Genomic DNA, 25,934 nt, shown 5'->3' with positions numbered 1-25,934 from the left:
CTGATCTGATCATGGCTCAGCTCCACTTCCCTACCCTTTATTCCCTTATCGCTCAAAAATCTGTCTATCTCCGCCTTAAATATATTCAATCACCCAGCCTCCACAGCTCTCTGGGGCAGAGAATTCCACAGATTTACAATCCTCTGAGAGAAGAAGTTCCTCTTCATCTCAGTTCTGAGACTATGTCCCCTAGTTTTAGTTTCCCCTATGAGTGGAAATATTCTCTCTGCCTTGTCGAGCCCCCTCATTATCTTATATGTTTCGATAAGATCACCTCTCATTCTTCTGAACTCCAATGAGTATAGGCCCAACCTACTCAACCTATCTTCATAAGTCATCTCTGGAATCAACCTAGTGAACCTTCTCTGAACAGCCTCCAATGCAAGTGTATCCTTCCTTAAATACGGAGACCAAAACTGTACGCAGTACTCTAGGTGTGGATTCACCAATAACCTGTACACTTGTAGAAGGACTTCTCTGCTTTTATACTCTATCCCCCTTGCAATAAAGGCCAACATTCCATTTTCCTTCCTGATTACTTGCTGTACCTGCATACTAACTTTTTGTGTTTCATGCACAAGGATCCCCAGGTCCATCTGTACTGCAGCAGTTTGCAATTTTTCTCCATTTAAATTATAATTCGCTTTTCTATTTTTTCTGCCAAAGTGGATAATCTCACATTTTCCCACATTATACTCCATCTGCCAAATTTTTGCCCACTCACTTAGCCTGTCTATATCCCTTTGCAGATTTTTTGTGTTCTCACAATTTACTTTTCCACCCATCTTTGTATCATCAGCAAACTTGGCTATATTATACTCGGTCCCATCATCCAAGTCATTAATATAGATTGTAAATAGTTGAGGACCCAGCACCGATCCCTGCGGCACCTCACTAGTTACTGTTTGCCAACCAGAAAATGACCCATTTATCCCGACTCTCTGTTTTCTGTTAGTTAGCCAATCCTTTCTCCATGCAAATATATTACCCCCAACACCGTGAACTTTTATCTTGTGCAGTAACCTTTTATGTGGCACCTTATCGAATGCCTTCTGGAAATCCAAACACACCATATCCACTGGTTCCCCCTTATCCACCCTGCTCGTTACATCCTCAACGAACTCCAGCAAATTTGTCAAACATGATTTCCCTTTCATAATACCACGCTGACTCTGCTTGATTGAATTATGCTTTTCCAATGTCCCGCTACTGCATCCTTAATAATGGACCCCAGCATTTTCCTGAGTTGTAAATCTGAGGAATTCTCTGTCCCAGAGAGTTATGGAGGCTGGGTCATTGATTATATTTAAGGCAGAGATAGACAGATTTTTGAACGATAAGGGAGTAAAGGATTATGGTGAGCGAGCAGGGAAGTGGAGCTGAGTCCATGATCTGATCAGCCATAGTCTTATTGAATGACGGAGCAGACCCGAGGGGCCAAATAACCTACTCCGGCTCTATTTCTTATGTTCATACGTTCTTACAACAACTTGCTGTGTTAAAAAAAAGGCCTCAAAAAATGTCGCATCTGGCCTTTTGTCAATCATTTTGAATGTGTGTCCTCTGGTTACCGACCCTTCTGCCAGTGGAAACAGTTTCTCCTTATTTACTCTATCAAAACCCTTCATGGTTTTGAATACCTCTATCAAATCACCTCTTAACCTTCTCTGCTCTAGAACGAAAAACCCCAGCTTCACATAACTGAAATCCCTCATCGCTGGTACCAGACCAGTAAATCTCCTCTGCACCCTCTTCAAGACCTTGACATCTTTCCTAAAGTGCGGTGCCCAGAATTGGACACAATACTCCAGCTGAGGCCTAACCAGTGTTTTATAAAGGTTGAGTATAACTTCCTTTCTTTTGCATTCTATTACTCTATTCATAAAGCCAAGGATTCCATATGCTTTTTTTAACAGCCTTCTTGACCTGTCCTGCCACCTTCAAAGATTTGTGTACATACACCCCACCGGTCTCTCTGTTCCTGCACCCCCTTTAATATAGTATCATTTAGTTTATATTGCTGCTCCTCATTCTTCCTACCAAAATGTTTCACTTCACACTTCTCTATGTTAATGGGGCTGAAATTGCGGTCGGAGGCTTACTGTGGGCAATTGCCTCCAACCTGAAACATTTCTACGAAAGTACCTGGTGGTCCCGGAGGTGCGTGGGATTCTGGTGGGGAGACCTTCTCTTCCCGTGCTGGAAAGCACGCTCCCGTCCTCAAGGTTCGGATGCAGAAGGTGCAATCACGTGCAGCCAATCAGGTACAATATTCCCAGCTTTCTCATTAATAGCAATGAAAACTCCGTATCTACGAGTTCTCATTGCTATTAATGAGAAAAAAAACAAACGCACTAAACACATATAATTTTAAAAAAACACACCTCACATAATTAAAATTAATTGAAATTAAAGTTAATACTTATCTTGGAGAAAAAATGTTTTTACGAGTTTTTAAAAAGTTTTAAAAATTATGGTTAATAATAAATGTAACGTAGTGGGCAAGGTTTTTAAAAATAATGTGTTTTTTAAATTTTATTTTATTATATTTTTGTATGTTTTAAAACTCATACGCCTGTAAAAGGCACAAGAGTTTTGAGGACAATATGGGTCAATCCTGCAATCTTGCCCATGTGAATGTCCTCGCTCCCGAGATGCGGAGGATCTGTCAAGCCCCAGCTCCAGCTTGACAGATCGGAAAAGTCAGTTTTCAGCGCATGCGCGTTGTGCACTGAAAACCGCTTTTCCGATGCCTTCCCGGGTCCGTAGAAACTCCGTACGGACCCGGGGAGGCCGGGATTTCGGGGCCAATTTAGTCCGCCATGTGTCTGCCCATTTCACCAGCCTATCTATGTCCTCCTGTAGTCTGTTACTATCCTCCTCACTGTTTGCTACATTTACGAGTCTCGTATCATCTGCAGACTTCGAAATTGTGCCCTGTACACCGAAGTAAAGGTCATTAATATATATCAAAAAGACGCAGCCCTCCTTGACTCCGGTTTGGACGTGGATTGGGTCTGTGGTGGATGCGTGGTTGGTCAGGATCACGGCCATCGTGGAGCAGGCAGAGGATGGCGACAAATTTTGGGGTCAGCCGAAATGGAGGAGGATGCTCCATAGTCCCTCACGGTTAACAGTGTCAAAGGCCTTTGTAAGGTCAAAGAAGGCCATAGAAAGTTAGAAAATAGGTGCAGGAGTAGTTCATTCGGCCCTTCGAGCTTGCACCATCATTCAGTATGATCATGGCTGATCATGCAACTTTAGTACCCCATTCCTGCTTTCTCTCCATACCCTTTGATCTCTTTAGCCGTAAGGGCCACATTTAACTCCCCTTTGAATATATCTACCGAATTGGCCTCAACAACTTTCTGTGGTAAAGAATTCCACAGGTTCACAATTCTCTGAGTGAAGAAGTTTCTCCTCATCTCGGTCCTAACTGGCTTACCCCTTATCCTTAGACTGTGACTTCTGGTTCTAGTCGATCCAGTCTTTCTTCATATGTCAGTCCTGCCATCCCGGGAATCAGTCTGGTGAACCTTTGCTGCATTCCCTCAATAGCAAGAATGTCCTTCCTCAGATTAGGAGACCAAAACTGTACACAATATTCAAGGTGTGGCTTCACCAAGGCCCTGTACAACTGCAGTAAGACCTCCCTGCTCCTATACTCAAATCCTCTCGCTATGAAGGCCAACGTGCCATTTGCCTTCTTCACCACCTGCTGTACCTGCATGCCAACTTTCAATGACTGATGTACCATGTCACCCAGATCTCGTTGCACCTCCCCTTTTCCTAATCTGTCACCATTCAGATAATATTCTGCCTTCCTGTTTTTGCCACCAAAGTGAATAACCTCCCAATTATCTACATTTACTGCATTTGCCATGCATTTGCCCATTCACCTAACTTGTCCAAGTCACCCTGCAGCCTCTTAGCATCCTCCTCACAGCTCACACTGCCACCCAGCTTAGTGTCATCTGCAAACTTGGAGATATTACATGTACAAGGGTTGGTGCTCCACCCTGCATTTCTCTTGCACCATAAAGATCATGTCTGTTGTATTCTGTAGTGGACAGAATCCGCACTGTGACTCCAGGAGGAGCTCCTCAGCCACATGGAGTAGACGGTTGAGGAGGATTCTAGCGATTACCTTCCCAGTGGTTGATAACAGGGAGATTCCTCTGTAGTTGCTGCAGTCGGACTTGTCCCCTTTTTTAAAGATGGTCACGATTACTGCATCTCTGAGATCTCCCGGCATGCACTGCTCCTTCCAGATGAGAGAGATGAGGTCATGCATTCGTACCAATAGTGCCTCTCCACCATACTTTAGTGCCTCAGCGGGGTTTCCATCCACTCCAATTGCTTTGTTGTTATTGAGCTGACAGATGACTTTTTCTACCTCGTGCAGGGCTGGGGTTTTGCTGAGATGGTGGTGGGTAGCATGCTGTGGGATGGAATCGAGGACACTCATGTCAAAGGAAGAATCTCGATTAAGGAGATCTTCTAAGTGCTCCATCCAGCAGGTCCTGACTGCCTCGGTATCCTTGATGAGTGTCTCCCCGTTCTTGGCCAGCAGTGAATTGGGGCCTTGGGTGCTTGGGCCATAGGTGAACTTGACTGCGGTGAAGAATCTTCGCATATCATGGCTGTCGGCCAGTTGCTGAATCTCCTGTGCTTTCTCCATCCACCATCTATTCTTTAGGTCCCGGGTTTTTTGTTGGACCTCAGCCTTGAGCCGTCTGTAATACTACTTTGCTGCTCCCGAGTTGGGTTGTTGTTTTAGGTTTGCATTTGCGATTTATTAGCTCTTGGATCTCCTGCTCATTCTCATCAAACCAGTTCTGGTGTTTCCTGGTTGAGTGATCGAGCGTCTCTTCGCAGGCCCTGGTTATGGTGGCCTGGAGGGCAGACCACGCGCTGTGGGCACTCTGCATCTCGGGGTCATCAAGGATCGCCAGGTTAGCAGTGAGGCGCTGTCTGTATAGGGCTGTCTTAGTTGGGTCTTTGAGTGCCCCGGCGTTGATTTTTCTGGAGCACTGCTTCTGTTGCCATCGTCGCTTTGGGGCTATGTTGATGTTGATGACGGATCGGATTAGGCGTGGTCCGTGCAACAGTCGTCGGCTCCTGCCATGGTGTGGGTGATGCGCACATCCTTGCGATCCCTTGCTCGAGCGATGACGTAGTCGAGCAGGTGCCAGTGCTTGGAGCGGGGGTGTTGCCACGATGCCTTGTACTTGCCCCTCTGGCGGAACAAGATGTTGGTGATGACAAGGTCGTGTTCTCGGCATTTTGTCAGGAGCAGGGTACCACTGGAACTGGTTTTCCCTACCCCCTCTCTGCCGATCACGTTTCCCCAGAGATCTGTGTCCTTACCGACTCTGGCGTTGAAGTCGCCGAGGAAGATCAGTTTGTCGTCTGTAGGGACGCGGGACAGGGATTGTTTGAGGCTGGAGTAAAATCTCTCTTTGGCCTCATCTGTTGCGTCGATTGTCGGGGCATACGCTCTGATGACTGTGGCGCACTGGTTCTGGGAGAGGGCGAGTCGGAGAGTCATGAGACGTTCACTAATCCCACACGGGGATGATGTTCCTCGCTGCAATACTCTACCTCACTCTCATCAACCTCCCCGCTGAAGTGGAACTAAACTATAGAACCAGTGGGAACCTGTTCAACCTTTGTCACCTCCAGGCCAGATCCAAGACAGTCTCATCCTCTGTCGTCGAACTACAATACGCAGAAGATGCTTGTGTCTGTGCACATTCAGAGGCTGAACTCCAAGTCATCCTCAACATCTTCACCGAGGCGTACGAAAGCATGGGCCTTACACCAAACATCCGTAAGACAAAGGTCCTCCCCCAACCTGACCCCACCACACAGCACAGCCCCCCCAGCCATCAAGATCCACGGCGCGGCTCTGGACAACGTGGACTACTTTCCATACCTCGGAAGCCTATTATCAGCAAGGGCAGACATCGATGACGAGGTTCAACACCGCCTCCAGTGCGCCAGCGCAGTCTTCGGCTGCCTGAGGAAGAGAATGTTCGAAGATCAGGACCTCAAATCTGGTACCAAGCTTATTGTCTTCACGGCTGTTGTGATACCCGCGTATGGCTCAGAGATGTGGTCCATATACAGTAAATCACTGGAGAAATACCACGAGCGATGCCTCTGCAAGATCCTGCAAATCCCCTGGGAGTACAATTGCACCAACATCAGTGTTCTCGATCAGGCCAACATCCCCAGCATCGAAACACTGGCCACACTCGACCAGCTCCGTTGGGCAGGCCACATTGTCCGTATGCCGGACACAAGACTCCCAAAGCAAGTGCTCTACTCGGAGCTCCTACACAACAAGCAAGCCCAAGGTAGGCAGAGGAAACGTTTCAAGAATATCCTCAAAGCCTCCTTGATAAAGTGCAACATCCTCACCGACACCTGGGAGTCCCTGGCCAAAGACTGATCTAAGTGGAGGAAAAGCATCCGGGAGGGCGTTGAGAGCTTGCAGAAAACAAGCGCAGGTAGTGGAAGGAGCGTGCGGCAAACCAGACTCCCATCCACCCTTTCCTTCAACCACCGTCTGCCCCACCTGTCACAGAGACTGTAATTCCCGTATTGGACTGTTCAGTCATCTGAGAACTCACTTTTGGAGTGGAAGAAAGTCTTCCTTGATTTCGAGGGACTGTCTATGATGATGATGATATCAAAAATGATGTCCTAATACTGTCTCGTGGGGAACAGCACTGTATACATTCCCAGAGTTTGAAAAACAACCATTCATCACTACTCTTTGCTTTCTGTCCCATAGCCAATACTGTATCCGTGCTAACCCTTTAATCCCATGGGCTTCAATTTTACTATGTTATGTGGTGCAGGTACTTCGCATTTTGAAAGTCCATATACAGAACATCACCTCACCACCCTCATCAACCCTCTACGTTATTTCATCACAAACCTGACCAAGTTAGTTAAACACGATTTGCCTTTAACAAATCCATGATGACTTTCATTTATTAGCACATTTTTTTCCAGATGCCAGTTAATTTTATCCCGGATTATTCTCTCTAAAGATTTCCTCACCACCAAAGTTAGGCTAACTGGCCTGCAGTTTCCAAGTTTATCCCTCTTCCCATTTTTAAATAGGGGTGTAACATTTCCATTCCTTCAGTCCTCTGACACCACACCGATATCCAAGGAGGTTTGGAAGATTGTGGTCAGAGTCTCCGCAATTTCCACTCTTACTTCCCTCAGCAACCTAGCATGCATCCCATCTGGACCAGGTGACGTTTCTGCTTTGAGAACGACCAACCTTTATGTATTTTTATCCTTTCCAATATCGCTACTGCCTCCTCCTTTACTGCTACATTGGCAGCATCCTCTCTCTAGTGAAGACAGATGCAAAGTACTCATTTAGTACCGCAGCCACGCGCTCTGCCTCCGCAAGGTCTCTAATCGACCCCACCCTTCCTTTGACTACCCGCTTACTATTTATATGTTTATAAAAGATGTTTTGGTTCCTTTTTATGTTAGCCACTAATCTATTCTCATATACTTTCTTTGCCCCTCTTATTTCCTGTTTAGATCTCCTCAGTACTTTCGATATTCAGCTTGCTTCTCTTGGTATTATGCACCTGACATTTATCATAAGCCACCTTTTTCTGTCTCATTTTAACCTCTTTATCTTTCGTCTTCCAGGGAGCTCCAGCTTTGGATGCTGTTCCTTTCCCCCTCATGGGAATGTTTCTATTCTGTACCTGAACTATCTCCTTTTTGAAAGCCTCCCATTGTTCAATTATTGTTTTGCCAAACAATTATTGATTCCGATCCATCTGGGCCAAATCCTTTTTCAACCCACTGATGTTGTCCCTCTGGTTAAGTATGTTTACTCTTGATTGTTCCTTGTTTGAAAGCAGAGAGTAGTGGGTGAGGGGTTGTTTTTCAGACAGGAGGGAGGTATACTGTGGGGTTCCCCAGAAGTCATGTACTTATCTAGCTTCCCCTCTTCCTCATCTTTCGTATAGTCGTAGCAAAGCAAATCAAACGTCAATATCTCAGTCAGATATCCAGGCCAAAACTTCCAGTGTAACAGTGTGGATATCTTGTAGGCTGCTTGCGAATTCCCGCTGAGGGCAAAGCTCAATGATGTGCTCCAGGATCTGATTAGGAGCTCCACAGTCGCATGATGGGGTTGCTTTAATCTTCCACCTGTGGAGAAGGTGGCAGCATCGACCATGACCATGCACAACCCACACTGCGATATGTGCGCACTTGGTCCGTGCAGCAGAGCTGGTCTCCAGTTATCTTGGTTAATCCTTGCCACTGGACCAAGACCTAGTTCTGTCAAGCCCGTGGGGCGGATGGTGTGCAACAGCCACCACACGTTAAAAAAATCCACACACAGGCATCTTCCACCCTTCAACATGTAGCTCGGAACCTGGAATATTATGTCCTTCATTGAAACACCTGTGAACTCATCCCTTTTTGGCATGGAAACAAGCCATCCTCGACACAAGGGACCGCCTATGATGATGCTGAGGCAGTTGATGGTTGTCCACTGTTTGCGAGGAAGGTTTGATCCTTCAGGTTGTACTGTGGGGTTCTCTATAAGGAATCTATTTTGTAAGTTGCAGTTCTTCCAAGCATTCCACCACTGGTCATCAAGGCTGAGGGGAGATCGCTGAAGGCCTTCAGTGACGGTCCAAAAATGGCCACCTCGATTTAACATGGGTTGGTGGTAGGTTGTTCAAGTCGGCCTGGATCGACGTGTCTTTGCTGGTGCAGTGGTTGTTGTTATGTATTTAACCCTTGGTAACTTGTATCACACCACCACCAGAGGGCCTACTTGTTGGAGTACCAAGGGATCCCAGCATCCCTTGAGAGCACTGTATATAAGCAGACCACCCACGAGGTACCTGCACTCTAGAGTCTTATTAAAGGAGCTAAGCTCACAATACTAAGTTTCATCCTTTATTATGAGCGTATCAATTGGCGACGAGATAACAAACAACCGCGCGAAAAAGCAAAGAACAATTGGTATCCTGGAGAAGTTCTCAGAAGAAGACGGTTGGTAGGCCTTTGTGGAGAGACTTGACCAATAACTCGTGGCCAACGAGCTCGAAGGGGAAGAACGAAGGGTGATCCTCCTTGCCGTCTGTGGGGCAACAACCTATGACCTCATGAAGAATCTTCTAGCTCTGGTAAAACCAACAACTAAATCCTTTGAAGAATTATGTACACTGGTCCGGGAGCACCTAAATCCTAAAGAAAGCGTTTTGATGGCGAGATATCGGTTCTATCCGTTTCACTGGTCGGAGGGCCAGGAAGTGGCAAGCTACGTTGCCGAACTAAGGCACCTCGCAGGACATTGCGAATTTGATGGATTCCTAGAACAAATGTGGAGAGATTTTTTTGTGCTTGGCATTGGCCATGAGGTAATCCTTCGCAAACTTTTGACTGTTGAAACTCCAAACCTGAGCAAAGCCATAATGATAGTCCAGGCATTTATGTCCACCAGTGACAACACCAAACAAATTTTGCAGCATAAAGAGGTTTCGGCCAGTACTGTGTATAAAGTAACGTCGTTTTCGAGCAGGAATATACATGGCAGAATGTACACGCCGGCTGCTGCCCGATCTCAGATGACCCAGAGTTTGTCATCGATCGTAAATGTGAGGTAGTTAACACCTTGTTGGCGTTGTTGAGGTGATCATCGGGCCCATCAATGCCGCTTCAAGCACTATGCGTGCAACGGCTGCAGAACAATGGAACACCTCCAGCGAGTGTGCAGGAGCTGCAAACCCTGCAAACCACCATGTTGCAGAGGAAGATCGATCCACCGTGGATCAGGCTGAATTGGAGACTCGAACCGAGGAGGCAGAAGTGTATGGGGTACACACCTTCACCACGAAATGTCCACCAATAATGTTGAAAGTTGAACTGAACGGAACTTCTGTATCCATGCAACTGGACACGGGTGCGTGCCAGTCCATAAAGAGCTAAAAGGCCTTCGACAGGCTGTGGTGCAACAAGGCACACAGGCCCAAGCTCAGCCCCATTCACACCAAGCTAAGAACTTACACCAAGAAACTGATTCCTGTAATTGGCAGTGCAGAAGTCAAAGTCTCCTATGATGGAGCAGTACACGAACTCCCACTGTGGATTGTGCCAGGGGATGGCCCCACATTGTTTGGCAGAAGCCGGCTGGGTAAAATCCGCTGGAACTGGGATGACATCCGAGTGCTTTCGTCCGTCGACGACGCCTCATGTGCCCAGGTTCTGAGCAGATTTCCATCGTTGTTCGAGCCAGGCATTGGAAGCTTCTCGGGGGCGAAAGTGCAGATCCATTTGGTTCCCGGTACATGACCCATCCACCACAGGGCACGGGCGGTACCGTATATGACGCGTGAGAAAATGTAAATTGAGCTGGACAGGCTGCAGCAAGAAGGCATCATCGCGTCGGTGGAATTCAATGAGTGGGCCAGTTCGATTGTCCCGGTAGTTAAAGGTGACGGCACAGTCAGAATTTGTGGGAACTATAAAGTAACGATTAACCGTTTTTCACTACAGGACCAGTACCCACTACCCAAAGCAGACGACCTATTTGCGACCCTGGCTGGAGGGAAGACGTTCACCAATTTGGACCTGACCTCAGCCTACATGACGCAGGAGCTGGAGGAATCTTCGAAAGGCCTCACCTGCATTAACACGCACAAAGGTCTGTTCATCTATAACAGATGCCCGTTCGGGATTCGGTTGGCCGCGGCAATCTTCCAACGGAACATGGAGAGTCTGCTAAAGTCAGTCCCTTGCTCCATGGTTTTCCAGGACGACATACTGGTTACAGGTCGGGACACCATTGAGCACTTGAAGAATCTGGACGAGGTTCTTAGTTGGGTGGATCGCGTGGTACTCAGGTTGAAACGCTCGAAGTGTGTTTTCCTGGCGCCGGAGGTCGAGTTCTTGGGAAGAAGAATCGCAGCAGACAGCAACAGAACCACCGACGCCAAGTCGGAGGCCATCAAGAATACGCCAAGACCACAGAATGTGACGGAGCCGCGGTCATTCCTGGGACTGCTCAACTATTTCGGTAATTTCCTACCCGGGTTAAGCACCTTGCTAGAACCCCTACATGCGCTACTGCGCAAGGGAGACCACTGGGTAGTGGGAAAACACAAGAGGCTGCCTTTGAGAAGGCCAGAAATCTGTTGTGTTCAAACAAACTGCTTGTCCTGTATAACCCATGTAAACGATTAGTGCTGGCTTGCGATGCGTCGTCATACAGGGTCGGGTGTGTGTTACAACAGGCTAATGAATCGGGGATTTTGCAACCGGTCGCTGATGAGTCCAGGAGTCTGTCCAAGGCCGAAAGGGGCTACAGCATGATTGAAAAAGAGGCTCTGGTGTGCGTTTACGGTGTGAAAAAAATGCACCAATACTTGTTTGGCCTCAAGTTCGAGTTGGAAACTGATCATAAACCGCTCATATCACTATTCTCTGAGAGCGAAGGGCTTAACACCAATGCCTCTGCTCGCATCCAAAGATGGGCACTCACGCTGTTGGCATACAACTATGTAATCCGCCACAGACCAGGCACAGAGAACTGCGCTGATGCTCTTAGTCGGCTACCATTGCCCACCACCAGGGTGGAAATGGCACAGTCTGCGGACTTGCTCATGGTAATGGAAGCATTCGAAAACGAAAAGTCACCCGTTATGGCCCGCCAGATCAGGATCTGGACCAGCCAATATCCTTTATTGTCCTTGGTAAAAAAACTGTGTCCTCCATGGGAGCTGGTCCAGCATCCCAGCGGAGATGCAGGAGGCGATTAAGCCGTTCCACAGGCGCAAAGACGAAATGTCCTTGCAGGCAGATTGTCTGTTGTGGGGTAATCGCATGGACTTGCCCAAGAAGGGCAGGGAAACGTTCATTTGTGACCTACACAGCACCCACCCAGGCATTGTATTGATGAAAGTCATAGCCAGATCCCATGTGTGGTGGCCCGGCATTGACTCAGATTTAGAGTCATGCGTGTGCCAGTGCAACACTTGCTCTCAGCTGAGCAATGAATCCAGAGAGGCACCGCTAAGTTTGTGATCATGGCCCTCCAAACCATGGTCAAGGATCCATGTGGACTATGCGGGCCCATTTCTAGGCAAAATGTTCTTGGTGGTTGTGGATGCTTATTCAAAATGGATTGAATGTGTTATAATGTCTATGGGCATGTCCACGGCCACCATCGAAAGCCTACGAGCCATGTTTGCCACACATGATGTCGTAGTCAGCCACAATGGCCTGTGTTTCACCAGGCTGAATTCAAAGAATTCATGACCCGCAATGGGATCAAGCATGTCACATCTGCTCCGTTCAAGCCCGCATCCAACGGCCAGGCAGAATGGGCAGTTCAGACTATCAAGTGTGTCGGAAAGCTCCCTGCAGACCTGGCTGTCCCAAGTGCTGCTCAGCTACTACACCAGACCTCACTCGCTCACCGAGGTTCCCCCAGCTGAGCTGCTCAAGAAAAGGGCGCTCAAAACAAGGCTCTCGCTTGTGCACCCTGATCTCCATGATCACGTGGAGGGCAGGCGGCATCAACAAAGTATGTACCATGACCGTGCAAATTTGTCACATGATATTGAGGTCAATGATCCTGTGTTTGGACACAATTATAGACATGTTCCCAAATGGCTTACTGGCACGGTCATAGCCAAAGAAGGGAGTAGGGTGTTTCAGGTCAAATTGACCAATGGACTAACGTGCAGAAAACATTTGGACCAAATCAAATTGAGTTTCACCAACAGCTACGAACAACCCGAAGAAGACACCACCAACTTTGACCCTCAACACAAACACAAGTGGCAACCGAAATCATGGTTGACCACGAAGCCAAACTCACCATCCCCAGCAGCCCAGTGAAGAACTAACCAACTCACCCACACCCGCATTTGTACCGAGACGATCGACAAGGGAGCGAAAAGCCCCAGATCGTCTCACCCTGTAAATAAGAGTACTATTAACTTTACGAGGGAGTGATGTTATGTATTTAACCCTTGGTAACCTGTATCACACCACCACCAGAGGGCCTACCTGTTGGAGTCCCAAGGGATCCCAGCATCCCTCTTTAGTTGTATTCTATGGAAACTGCATTTTCGCGACTAGCTTCTCCTTTAATGCATCTATGCTAATCGCCTCAACCACTCCCTGTGGTAGCAAGTTCCACATTCTCACCACTTTGTGAGTAAAGAAGTTTATCCTGAATTCCCTGTTGGATTTACTAGTGACTATCTTATAGTTATGACCCCTTAGTTTTGGATTGGTCACCTATCGTTTTGTGAATTTTGTACCCATCCATTAACAGTGTTACTCAATCTTCTTCATCTTGGTTCCTGACACATGATGCTAGGCTATATGTGTGAAACTAATATGTCTGTTATTTGATGACACCAAAGATTTTCTGTTGTAGCCTCATTGATTTTTATCAGAGTGTTTGTTCTGACTCACGGGAAGATCAGAATATAAATCATTAACTTCAGGCAAGGGAACAGGATGAGATAACAGGATAAGAGGACATGAAGTATTATTTCTATGAGCTGGCAGCTCTCTGGCAACTATACTGAAACAGAGTCAATGTTGAGTTTTTCTAACCAAATTAAAAAGACAGACTTGCATTTATATAGCGCCTTTCACGATCAACGGACGTCTCAAAGCGCTTTACAGCCAATGAAGTACTTTTGAAGTGTAGTCACTGTTGTAATGTAGGAAACGCGGCAGCCAATTTGCGCACAAGCAAGCTCCCACAAACAACAATGTGATAATGACCAGATTATCTGTTTTTGTTACGTTGATTGAGGGATAAATATTGGCCCCAGAACACCAGGGATAACTCCCCTGCTCTTCTTCGAAATAGTGCGATGGGATCTTTTACGTCGATGAGAGCAGACGGAGCCTCGGTTTAACGTCTCACTCCCTCAGCACTGCACTGGAGTGTCAGCCTAGATTTTTGTGCTCAAGTTTCTGGAGTGGGACTTGAACCCACAATCTGCTGACTCAGAGGCAAGGGTGCTAACCACTCATCATCATAGGCAGTCCCTCAAAATCGAGAAAGACTTGCTTCCACTCTAAAAGTGAGTTCTCAGGTGACTGTACAGTCCAATATAGGAATTACAGTCTCTAACAGTGTTATATCTTCAGTAACTCACAAACACACACACAGCCTTAAGATGGCAGAACACTCTGGAACTCAGTCAGGTGACCTGTTCCCTTTATTATAAACAGCACTGGCTGCAGTGCCACAGGAGTCCACAGGTGGTGCTATATATATTACACTTCTCCCTCCTTAATGAAGAAGTAATTATAACAAAATAATAATCATACATAACTTGCATGGTTATACATAAAAGATATGGACTTATTTTGCCATATTTACAAATCAAGCTTAACCACTTGTTTCCTGTTTCAAAGAGGATACCTTCGCTCTCGAGCAGAACCTTCCAAACATGGTGTTGAATTTAAACTTATTCAAGGTTGATCCTGAGGAAAGTTTTCCTCCAGGGATGCCCTTGATTTCCATTTGAACTCTCTCTAACTTCAGACTGTTTGTCTGCCTGATTCGGACTCAGACTTAAATTCTGACTTTCTCTTGGATTTGTTTCAAGTACATTGGATGTAGGGTATGCTACTGGTGTATCAAAACTATCTGATGACTCCGAAATAATTGAATCATTCCCACCTTCAACTACTTTCACGCCTGTAGGTAAAATATGATCAATGTAAACAAACCTAACCTGTCCATGATCAAATATCTTGACCAAATATGTGTGAGGACCACATATCTTCACCACTCTTCCTGGTAACCACTTTAACCATTTCTGGAAATGGTTCTTCACTCTCACCTAATTTAATTTCACACTTCTCTCTTTTACTCTACCTCTATCATGATTCTCTTTCTGTCTTAATTGTGTCTCTTCTACTGACGATGCCAAGTTTGCTTTTAACAACGAGAATCTGGTTCGTGGCTGTCGTTTGAGAAAAAGCTCTTATGATGTTCTACCAGTAGTTGTGCGAGGAATATTATGATACGTAATTAGAAAATTAGCCAATGTATGGTCCAATGACAACTGTTTCTTTGGATTTGGATCCAACATCTGTTTGATGAAGGCACGTTTTACAATTTGTTCTGTGTGCTCTGCTGCACCATTTGAAGCAGGGTGGTACAGTAGAACCTTGGTATGTTTCACACCATTTTTGCTCGTGAACTGTGCAAATTCTTCTGAACGAAATTGTGGTCCATTATCAAAAACAATTTCTTCTGGAAGACCAAATGAAGAAAATAATCTTCGTAAAATGTCTAATGTTTTACTTGTTATTTTCCACATTGGAAACACCTCAACCCACTGAATGGCTATCAATCACAATGAACAATTGTTGTCCTTCTAGCTCAGCAAAATCAATATGTAGCCTTTGCCACACCCTGGGAGGCCATTTCCATGGCTGTAATGGTACTGATGGTGGTTGCTTGCTCACCAATTGACATGTTGTACACTGACTGACGATGTACTCTATATCTTTATCAAGACCTGGCCACCATAAATAACTGCATGCAAAACTCTTGGTCAAGCACATTCCCAGGTGCTGGTCATGGAGGTCTCCTAATAATTTGGACCTGAATTTATTTGGTATAACCACTCATGATACAATCTTTATCGACTGATAATTCATTCCTACAAATGAAGAATGGATGAATATCCTTGTCTGTTACCAGGTTTGGCCATCCATTTGCAATATAATCATACACCTTTGACATAACTGGGTCACATTTGGTTGCTCTACCAATCTCTTCAGCTGTGACTGGCAGTTCATCAATGTATGAAAAATAGAACACTTCTTTCCTATCGGGTGTAACTTTTAACGGGGAAGGCAATCTAGATATTGCATCAGCATTACTGTGATTCTGTATTCAATATCATATGTATATGCTGACAAAATCAAACCCCATCTCTGCATTCGGGCTGCCACTAATGTTGGAACTGGGGACTTTGGATGGAGGATTGCTGTTAGGGGCTTATGGTCTGTAACGATGGTAAATTTATGACCATACAAGTATTTGTGAAACTTCTTGACCCCAAAAATTAATGCCAAAGCTTCCCTTTCGATTTGCGCACAACTATGCTCACTGGCACTGTGAGTGCGTGAAGCAAAAGCAATTGGTCTCTCCTCCCGACTATATAGTACATGAGAGATCACTGCCCCAACTCCGTATGGAGAGGCATCACATGCTAGCTTGATCTCCTTAGATATGTCATAGTGAACCAACATGGTGATCTCTACCAATTTGCTTGTCTCCTGCCACTACTACTCGAGGCAAGCTCTGAAATTCATCCTTGTATTTCACCGGTACGGGAATGTTCTCAGGAATATTCTCTCCTGAGTAGCCTCGCAGCTCTATCTTGGATTTCTCCAATGGGAAATCATGCAATTTGTCGAGGTATAGCGACTCTGGTACTACACTCACGGATGCACCAGTGTCGATTTCCATGGGTATCTTGGTTCCTGCAACATCTATGTGGATTATGATACTTTTCAAATCGCTGTCCGTTAACCTCGTGCTCCTGATGATGTGAAGCTCTAAAACCTCCTCGTCCTGTTGTTTTTCTTCCATGCTATGTAATCTCTGGGGATTTCTACTCATAGCTTTGAAAACTGGTTTACCCTTCAGTCGGTATGCCTTCGCAAGATGCCCAGTTTTCTTGCAGATAAAACACTCTGCCTTCACATATGGACAACTTTGAGCAATGTGTTGTTCCAGGCACTGATAGCAGGACTTCAATGCTCTGTTACAATTTCCAGTTTCTGAGACCTTGGGACCCAACTGCCTTTTACTTTTAACCTGCAGGCGATTCACCTCGGTTGTCTGATGACTGGAAATAATATGAAATTCTCACGAATATTGGTCGGCTATGTTCATTGACATAGCTGTCTGACAAGCTAAATCAAAAGTCAAATTAGTAGTTGTCAATAACTTTCTTCTGATCGCATCATTTTTCATCCCACAAACATAGTGGTCACGCAATGCTGGGTCCTGAAAGTTTCCGAAATTACAGTGAATAGATAGCTTTTTTAATGCTACAATGTATTCACTGATATTTTCTTTGGTTAACTGATCTCGTATTCTGAAACGATTACTTTCAGCAATTTCCAGGGGCTCAGGGCTGTAGTGCTGTTCTAACGTAATCTGCTTAAGAGTTGTGTCCTTTGGCTTGACAGGCACAAGCACATTTTTCAAGGTTTCATACACCTCGGGCCCTGCTTCAATTAAGAAAATCACCAGTTGTCTTTTCAATATCACCCGGCTTTGGTTTTCATCATTGGGGACTCCGATGATATTATTTGCAATGAAAAACATTTCTGGCCGCTCCACATATGCTCTGAAATTTTCACGATCACGTTGAAACTCCCCCAAATGCCCTATTATTCCCATAGGTGCGACCATCTGGATTCTGGCAATTCAAACAAGTGTGCTTGTAATTCACCTTGGATTTGTAGCTGTTAATCAAAACAGAGAAGCTCTCAAAGTCTCTCTGTTGGTTGGCTAAATCTTACAGCACAGATGGAGGCCATTCGGCCCATCGTGCCTGTGCCACTTCTTCGAAAGAACTGTCCAATTTAGTCACACACCCCAGCTTTTTCCCAATAACCCTGCAAATGAGTCCACTTCAAGTACATGTACAATTCTATACTAAATATATTCAAAAAGGAGTTAGATGAAGTCCTTACTACTAGGGGGATCAAGGGGTATGGCGAGAAAACAGGAATGGGGTACTGAAGTTGCATGTTCAGCCATGAACTCATTGAATGGCGGTGCAGACTAGAAGGGCCGAATGGCCTACTCCTGCACCTATTTTCTATGTTTCTATGTTTCTATTACCTTTTGAAACTTACTTTGGAATCTGTTTCCACCACCCTGTCAGGCCGTGGGTTCCAGATCGTAACAACCCTCTGTGAAAAAAAAATCTGCTCATTTCCCTCCTTGTTTTTTTGCCGATTATTTTAAATCTGTGACCTCTGGTTACCGACCTATGTGCCAGAGGAAACAGCTTCTCCCTAACTACTTTATTAAAACACCTCATAATTTTGAACACATCAATACAATCTCCTCTTATCCTTCTCCACTCTAAGGAGAACAATCCCAGTTTCTCCAGTCTCTCATAGAATCATAGAATGGTTACAGCACGGAAGGAAGCCACTTGGCCTGTTGAATCCGTGCTAGCTCTATGCAAGAGCATTTCAGCTAGTCCCACTCCCCCGCCCTTTCCACATAGCCCTGCAAATTTTTTTCCTTCAGGTACTTATCCAGTTCCCTTTTGAAAGCCATGTTTGCATCCGACTCCACCACCCTTTCAGGCAGTGAATTCCAGATACTAACCACTCGCTGCGTAAAAAGGTATTTCCTCATGTAGCCTTTGGTTCTTTTGCCAATCACCTTCAGTGTGTGTCCTCTGGGTTCTTGACCCTTTTGCCAATGGGAACAGTTTCTCATTATCTACTCTCTCCAGACCCCTCATGATTTTGAACACCTCTATCAAATCTCCTCTCAAACTTCTCTGCTCCAAGGAGAACAACCCCAGCTTCTCCAGTCCATCCACGTAACTGAAATCCCTCATCCCTGGAATCATTCCCGTAAATATTTTCTGCACCCTCTCTGAGGCCTTCACATCCTTCCTAAAGTGCGGTGCCCAGAATTGGACACAGTACTCCAGTTGAGGCAGAACCAGTGTTGTATAAAGGTTCATCATAACTTCCTTGCTTTTGTACTCTATGCCTCTATTTATGAAGCCCAGGATCCCGTATGCTTTTTTAAAGCTTTCTGAACCTGCCCTGTCACCTTCAATAATTTGTACACATATACCCCCAGGTCTCTGTTCATGCACCCCCTTTAGGATTGTACCCTTTAGTTTATATTGCCTCTCCTCATTCTTCCTACCGAAATGTATCACTTCGCACTTTTCTGCATTAAATTTCATCTGCTCCGTGTCCATTCCACCAGCCTGTCTGTGTCCTCTTGAAGTCTATCACTATCCTCCTCACTGTTCACTATACTTCCAAGTTTTGTTTCATCTGTAAATTTTGAAATTGTGACCTGCATACCCACATCCAAGTCATTAATATATCTCAAGAAAAGCAGTGGGCCCAGTACTGACCCCTGGGGAACACCATTGTATACCTTCCTCCAGTCCGAAAGACCACCGTGCACCACTACTCTCTGTTTCCTGTCACTTAGTCAATTTTGTATCCATGCTGCCACTGTCCCTTTTATTCCATGGGCTTCAACTTTGCTGGCAAGCCTATTGTGTGTCACATTATCGAATGCCTTTTGGAAATCCATATACACCACTTCAACCGCACTGCCCTCATCAACCCTCTCTGTTACATCATCAAAAAACTTAATCAAGTTAGTTAAACACAATTTGCTTTTAACAAATCCGTGCTGGCTTTCCTTAATTAATCCACACTTGTCCAAGTGACTGTTAACTTTGTCCCTGATTATCGTTTCCAAAAGCTTCCCCATTGCCAGGCACTAATGTTTTCAAACTTAAAAAAAATGTGGCATTTGCTGTCCAGGAAGGAAGTGAAGCGCTAAATCAAATGCTCCACTTCCCTCCTGCAGCGCAAGAGGCAGCAGGCGGGGCGGTACGTGTGCAGCGCTGCCCAATGGGCTGTGCAGTACTGCCTTAAAGGCAAGGGCTATGGCTGCAGGCTCTGTAAAAGAAGAACTTACCTGGACACCAACGGCAGCTGCGATTGGGGCACGATCAGCCGAATGCACTGCAGCAGAGTGCCGGGTCGATCGACCGCGGGGGAGAAGGATTGAAAAAAAAATCAATGACAGCTCTGGCAATTTTTTTTTAACTTGCCTCGCCCCGAAGCGCCCGGCTCCCCGATCAACGCCCCCTGCAGCTGCCGGTGGTTTCACCCGGCGATGCTGCAGGGGACGGAATCCAAGTTCTGGTCCAGGGCAATATGCATGCGATGACATCATGATATCTGGGCGAAGGATATCGGGTTGCAACGCCCTACCGCACCCAGAGGCGATAACAGGTGATGCTAAGGAGGCTAACTTCTAGGCCTAAGTGCTAGAAATTCTGTATCCCCCGAGTTGGGCCGTTAACTTTTGCGAAGTTGGAAGTTTAGCACCAGGCGCTAATCAATCTCACTGCCCGATAAATTCAGTCTCAGCACTCAAAGAAGGCGGGGGTGAGGCTCTAAATAGGCACTAATGGCGCAGGTGAGTGGTGTTAGGCTCCAAGCGATAACAAATGTGAGGTATGTTATCGGGAGTGAGCGTTGGTGAAGGTGCCTTCCAGCCATTAAAGGGCCGGGTCGCTGCGCTCTGCACATCAGCCCCCAATGATTCAGAGAGTGTAGAACGGCGATATGCTGTGGGATGAAATGCAAAGGCCTTTGACAGCCCACAACACTCTGGGGACAAAGCAGCCTGTATTTGGCTGCAGATACATCCTGCACACTCTGCCACTCATAACTGACCTTTGGAACGGACGTTCCTTGATAGCTGGGGCGCATCCCTTTAAGTAGCGCCCCGGCAACCACCAGCAGGCCTCCTGCTCCCTATCGCTGTCAGCGCGAGGCGGTAAGGCGGGATGCGGGGGGTGGGGTGGGGGGGGGGTGCTACTGAAGATTTCAGATCGGGCGCCCAGCGAGTGTTGCATGCTTGCTGACATCACAATGTGCACGGTGAAAGGTGCTGAGGCACTAACTGTTATCGGCAGCGCTACGGGGCCAGCAAATTTGCCGTGCGGGTCGAGATTCGTCCTGCCGCGGTGCTACTGCCTAAGCGCCCCATTAGTGTCCCTGCCAGGCACTAACTGGGGGCACTAACATGCCGAATTTCGCCCCCGTAGAGTCTTAAAAGTCGGGCCTACCTTTATAGTTATATTAATTCGTTTATCTAGTTAAGTTAGAGAGAATAAAATGCTAATACTCACCCACCAATCCCCTACATGCAGTCCTGTGACGTCACTCCTTGCTTTTATTTGGGAATTCGCTGGATTTGTATATGTCTCCTCACTGTTGCTTCTGCTGCTGACTCCTCGCAGGCACGCTGCCTCGGTCTCCCGCACTCTTTCTCCTCTGCTGTCTTCTCTGCATCCCTGGTATCGCCCTGCTAAACATCCTCTGTACCCTCTTCAAAATGTTGACATTCTTCCTAAAGTAAGAGCCCAGAATTGTGCATTCTACATTCTACATGTCTAGACTAAGTCTTGACTGGAATAATTGAGCAGTATATTGTAAGAACATAAGAAATAGGAGCAGGAGTAGACCATATGGCACCATTCAATAAGATCATGGCTGATCTGATCATGGACTCAGCTCCACTTCCCTGCCCGCTCCCCATAACCCCTTATCCCCTTGTCATTTAAGAAACTATCTATTTCTGTCTAAATGTATTCATTTATCCCGCTTCCACAGCTCTCTGAGGCAACAAATTCCACAGATTTACAACCCTCTGAGAGAAGAAATGGGCGGCTCCTTATTCTGAGATCATGCCCTCTAGTTCTAGTCTCCCCCATCAGTGGAAACATCCTCTCTGCATCCACCTTGTCGAATCCTCTCATAATCTTATTCATTTCGATAAGATCACCTCTCATTCTTCTGAATTCCAATGAGTAGAGGCTCAACCTACTCAACCTTTCCTCATAAGTCAACCCCCTCATCTCCGAAATCAACCTAGTGAACCTTCTCTGAACTGCCTCCAAAGCAAGTATATCCTTTCGTAAATATGGAAACCAAAACTGTACGCAGTATTCCAGGTGTGGCCTCATCAATGCCCTGTATAGCTGTAGCAAGACTTTCTTGCTTTTATACTCCATCCCCTTTGCAATAAAGGCCAAGATTCCATTGGCCTTCCTGATCACTTGCTGTACCTGCATACTAAATTTTTGTGTTTCATGCATAAGTATCCCCAGGTCTCATTGTACTGCAGCACTTTGCAATCTTTCTCCATTTAAATAATAACTTGCTCTTTGATTTTTTTTCTGCCAAAGTGCATGACCTCACACTTTCCAACATTATACTCCACCTGACAAATTTTTGCCCACTCACTTAGCCTGTCTATGCCCTTTTGCAGATTTTATGTGTTCTCCATACACATTGCTTTTCCTCCCATCTTTGTATCGTCAGCAAACTTGGCTACTTTACACTCAGTCCCTTCTTCTAAGTTGTTAATATAGATTGTAAATAGTTGGGGTCCCAGCACTGATCCATGAAGCATCCCACTAGTTACTGATTGCCAACCCGAGAATGAACCATTTATCCCGACTCTCTATTTTCTGTTAGTTAGCCAATCCTCTATGCATGCTAATCTATTATCGCCAACCCCGTGAACTTTTGTGCAGCAACCTTTTATGTGGCACCTTGTCAAATGCCTTCTGGAAGTCCAAATACACCACATCCACTGGTTCCCCTTTATCCACCCTGTTCGTTACATCCTCAAAGAATTCCTGCAAACTTGTCAAACATGACTTCCCCTTCATAAATCAATGCTGACTCTGTCTGACTGAAATATACTTTTCCAAATGTCCTGCTACTGCTTCTTTAATAATGGACTCCAACATTTTCCCAACCACAGGTGTTACACTAACTGGTCTATAATTTCCTGCTTTTTGTCTGCCTCCATTTTTAAATAGGAGCGCTACATTTGTAGTTTTCCAATCTTCTGGGACCTTCCCAGAAACCAGGGACTTTTGGTAAATTACATCTTTGGTAAATTATGACTGAAACATCTTAGTACTCGGAAAAAAGGACAGTAAATTGCTTCTGAATCCCCACTTCAGCTAACTTTATCAGCATTTTTACAATTCTCTCCTTTTATCTCTGGGACTCGGGTTCAAATCCACTCCTGCCTCATAGGATGAAAATGTCTTCTCCCCAATGTAAATATGATTTGGCCACTAAATGTTCCACATGTCATCTCTACTCATACGTCAAGCCTACAAGTCCCATTCCAGAAACTGGCGCACAAAAATCTAGGCTGACACTCCAGTACAGTGCTGAGGGAGTGCTGCACTGTCGAAGGCGCTGCCTTTTGGATGAGATGTTAAACAAGGCCCCGACTGCTCTCTCAGGTAGACTTAAAAGATCCCACAGCACTATTTCAAAGAAGATCAGGGGAGTTATCCCTGGTGTCCTGGCCAATATTTATCCCTCAAACAACATCGCTAAAAAACAGATCCTTTGGTCATTATCACATTGCTCTGTGTGGGAGCTTGCTGTGTGCAAATTAGCAGCAGTATTTACATTACAACAGTGACTACACTTCAAAAAGTATTTCATTGGCTGTAAAGCACTTTGAGGTGTTGAAAGGTGCTAAATAAACCTAAGTCTTTCTTTAGGTCATCAAGTTAACTATCATGGTTCGTCACAGAAAGCTCATCTTAGATGTGTATTAAGATATCTTGTTGGGACAGTATCGATGGAGCTTTAAGCTACACTAGTCCTGTTTCCGTGGCTATGCAGGAAGTTCTTGATGCTGCTGACTTTGAATGCAAAATGCGGAAAAAGGTATCAGTCGCCAACAATGACCTCCTTCCTCCGGACCACCACAAAAATAATTGCCCCTCAGAAATATGTATATATTTTTTAAAAGCTGAAAGGTTAGTGCAATCCTGGATGCTATTGTTCTGCCATCCGTTGTGGTTTAGATGTGTGAGGGTTGGGTGGGAGGCTTCAGTCTCCATTTTCAGCCAGAGGCTTTGTCGTGAGGGCAGGAATCATGTTCGAGTTCCTTGGATGTTCGTCTCTCGGAGGCCGAGTCAACCCCTTGTTCAGGAGCTAAAGATTCCTGAAACATGGGCACAGTCTATGATCTGCCAGGAAGAACTTGAAGGCTTGATTGTACTGTCCTTGGAATTGCTAGGTTAGTGTTAGAGGAGGTAAGTTGGATTATTTACCTACTTAGAAATGAAATGTGGGCGGGAACCAAAGTTTTTTTTCTTGTGAAGGTAGGTGAATTTTTGTAAAACTAGTACCTCCAGCCAGCCAAAGCCTATCCCTCACAATGGCAAGAGATAAGACTCCCATATGTATGTAAAAATAACCTGGAGGTGTACAAGATTATTTTCTAGATCAGTATGTTGAGGAACCAACTAAGGAACATGCTAGTTTAGATCTAGTATTATGCAATGAGAAAAGGTTAATTAATAACCTTGTAGTAAAGGGGCCTTTAGGGAAGAGTGACCATAATATGATTGAATTTTATATTGAGTTTGAAAGTGATTTAGTTAAATACGAAACTAGGGTCTTAAATCTAAACAAAGCAAACAACATAGTGTTGAGGGGTGAGTTGGCTAAGGTAAATTGGGAAACTACATGAAAAGGGATGATGGTAGGCAAGCAACGGATAACATTTAAAGTATTAATACATAATTTACAACAATTATATATTCCTTTAAGGCACAAAAATCCCACAGGAAAAGTGATCCATCCGTGGCTAACAAGAGAAGTTAAAGATAGTGTTAGATCAAAGGAAGAGGCTTATAATGTTGTAAACCTGCGGATTGGGAAGATTTTTAGAATTCAGCAAAGGAGAAACAAGAAATTGATAAGGAAAGAGAAAAAAGAACATGAGAGTAAATTAGCAAGAGACATAAAAACAGATTGTAAACATTGCTATAGGTGTGTAAGTAAACGTGGGCCCATGAGAGGCAGAGACAGGAGAAATTATACTGGGCAAAAAGGAAATGGCAGACATTAAACACATACTTTGTATCTGACTTCACGGTAGAAGACAAAAAAAAATTCCGGAAATAATGGGAAACCAAGGGTCTAGAGAGAATGAGCAACTTAAAAAAATCAGGATAAGTAAAGACAAAGGGCTGGAAATTAGATTGACGGTTATTGTTGGGCGGTAGATAAATTTAGCGCCGGGTTTGTGTCGGCAGCCAAAAATTCAGCAGCTGTGCCCTGAGAGTGGAGTGGAAAGCTAAGGGAGACGTTCCACACTTATCTCAGGGCACTAGGCCGGGTGAGCAACTGAATATCTGGAGCTAAAGAGCCGGCTTCGTAGCGCCCTGAGAGAGGCCTCCCTGCAAAAATAAAATTGGGACAAAAAACACAAAACACATTCCCTCTACATTACTCACCCCAAATAAATTTAAATCGCAAAAAGGAAAAAATATCAATCACACTTACCTCATGCAGTCATTCCTTCCCTTGGTGCCCCGGGACTGTTTGGACCGCCCGTTTTCTCTGGCAGGGCCACTATGGGGCGCTGTGGGTTCAGCACAAAACAAATTTTGATTGTGAGTCGATACCGGAGAAGATGCACACCGGCGCGATGCTCCCGGGCGATACTCTTCAGCGCCACTGGTAATGGCACACTGAATTTGCCGAGCGGTGTGAATGCCGGCATTCACAGCTGCAAACCCTTTAGCACTCCTGTTCCGACCCTCGCGAGCAACGGTATCCCAGTGAATTTCCAGCCTGTTGACTTGAGTGGGCAAGAACATGGCAAATGGAATCCAATGTGGGGAATTGTGAAGTTATCCAATTTTGTAGGAAAAACAAAAAAGCAGAGTATTTTTTTGAATGGTGGGAGACTGGGAAATGTTTGGATTCAGAGGGACCTGGGTGTGCTTGCACATGAATCACAGAAAGTTAACATGCAGGTACGGCAAGTAATTAATAAAGCAAATGGTATGTTAGCTTTTGTTACAAAGGGATTAGAGTATAAGAGTAAAGAAGTCTTACTACACACCTGGAGTATTGTGTACAGTCTGGTCTCCTTACCTCAGAAAGGATATACTTGCCTTTGAGGGAGTGCAATGAAGGTTCACTAGACTGGTTCCTGGGATAGGAGATTGCCCTATGAGGAGAGATGAAGTAGACTAGATCTATATTCCCTAGAGTTTAGAAGAATGAGAGATGATCTA

General features: G+C 45.4%; 1 protein-coding gene across 1 annotated transcript in view; it reads left to right on the top strand.

Annotated features, from left to right (window-relative positions):
- Positions 1 to 25,934, top strand: part of kiaa1549la (KIAA1549-like a) — a 542,422-nt gene that overhangs the window by 311,874 nt on the left and 204,614 nt on the right. The window lies entirely within an intron of this gene.

The sequence above is a fragment of the Pristiophorus japonicus genome, chromosome 14 (genome assembly GCF_044704955.1).
Source record: "Pristiophorus japonicus isolate sPriJap1 chromosome 14, sPriJap1.hap1, whole genome shotgun sequence".
Classification (NCBI taxonomy): domain Eukaryota; kingdom Metazoa; phylum Chordata; class Chondrichthyes; family Pristiophoridae; genus Pristiophorus; species Pristiophorus japonicus.
The sequence above is the reverse complement of the archived record's forward strand: the minus strand, read 5'-3'. Positions and strand labels throughout refer to the sequence as shown.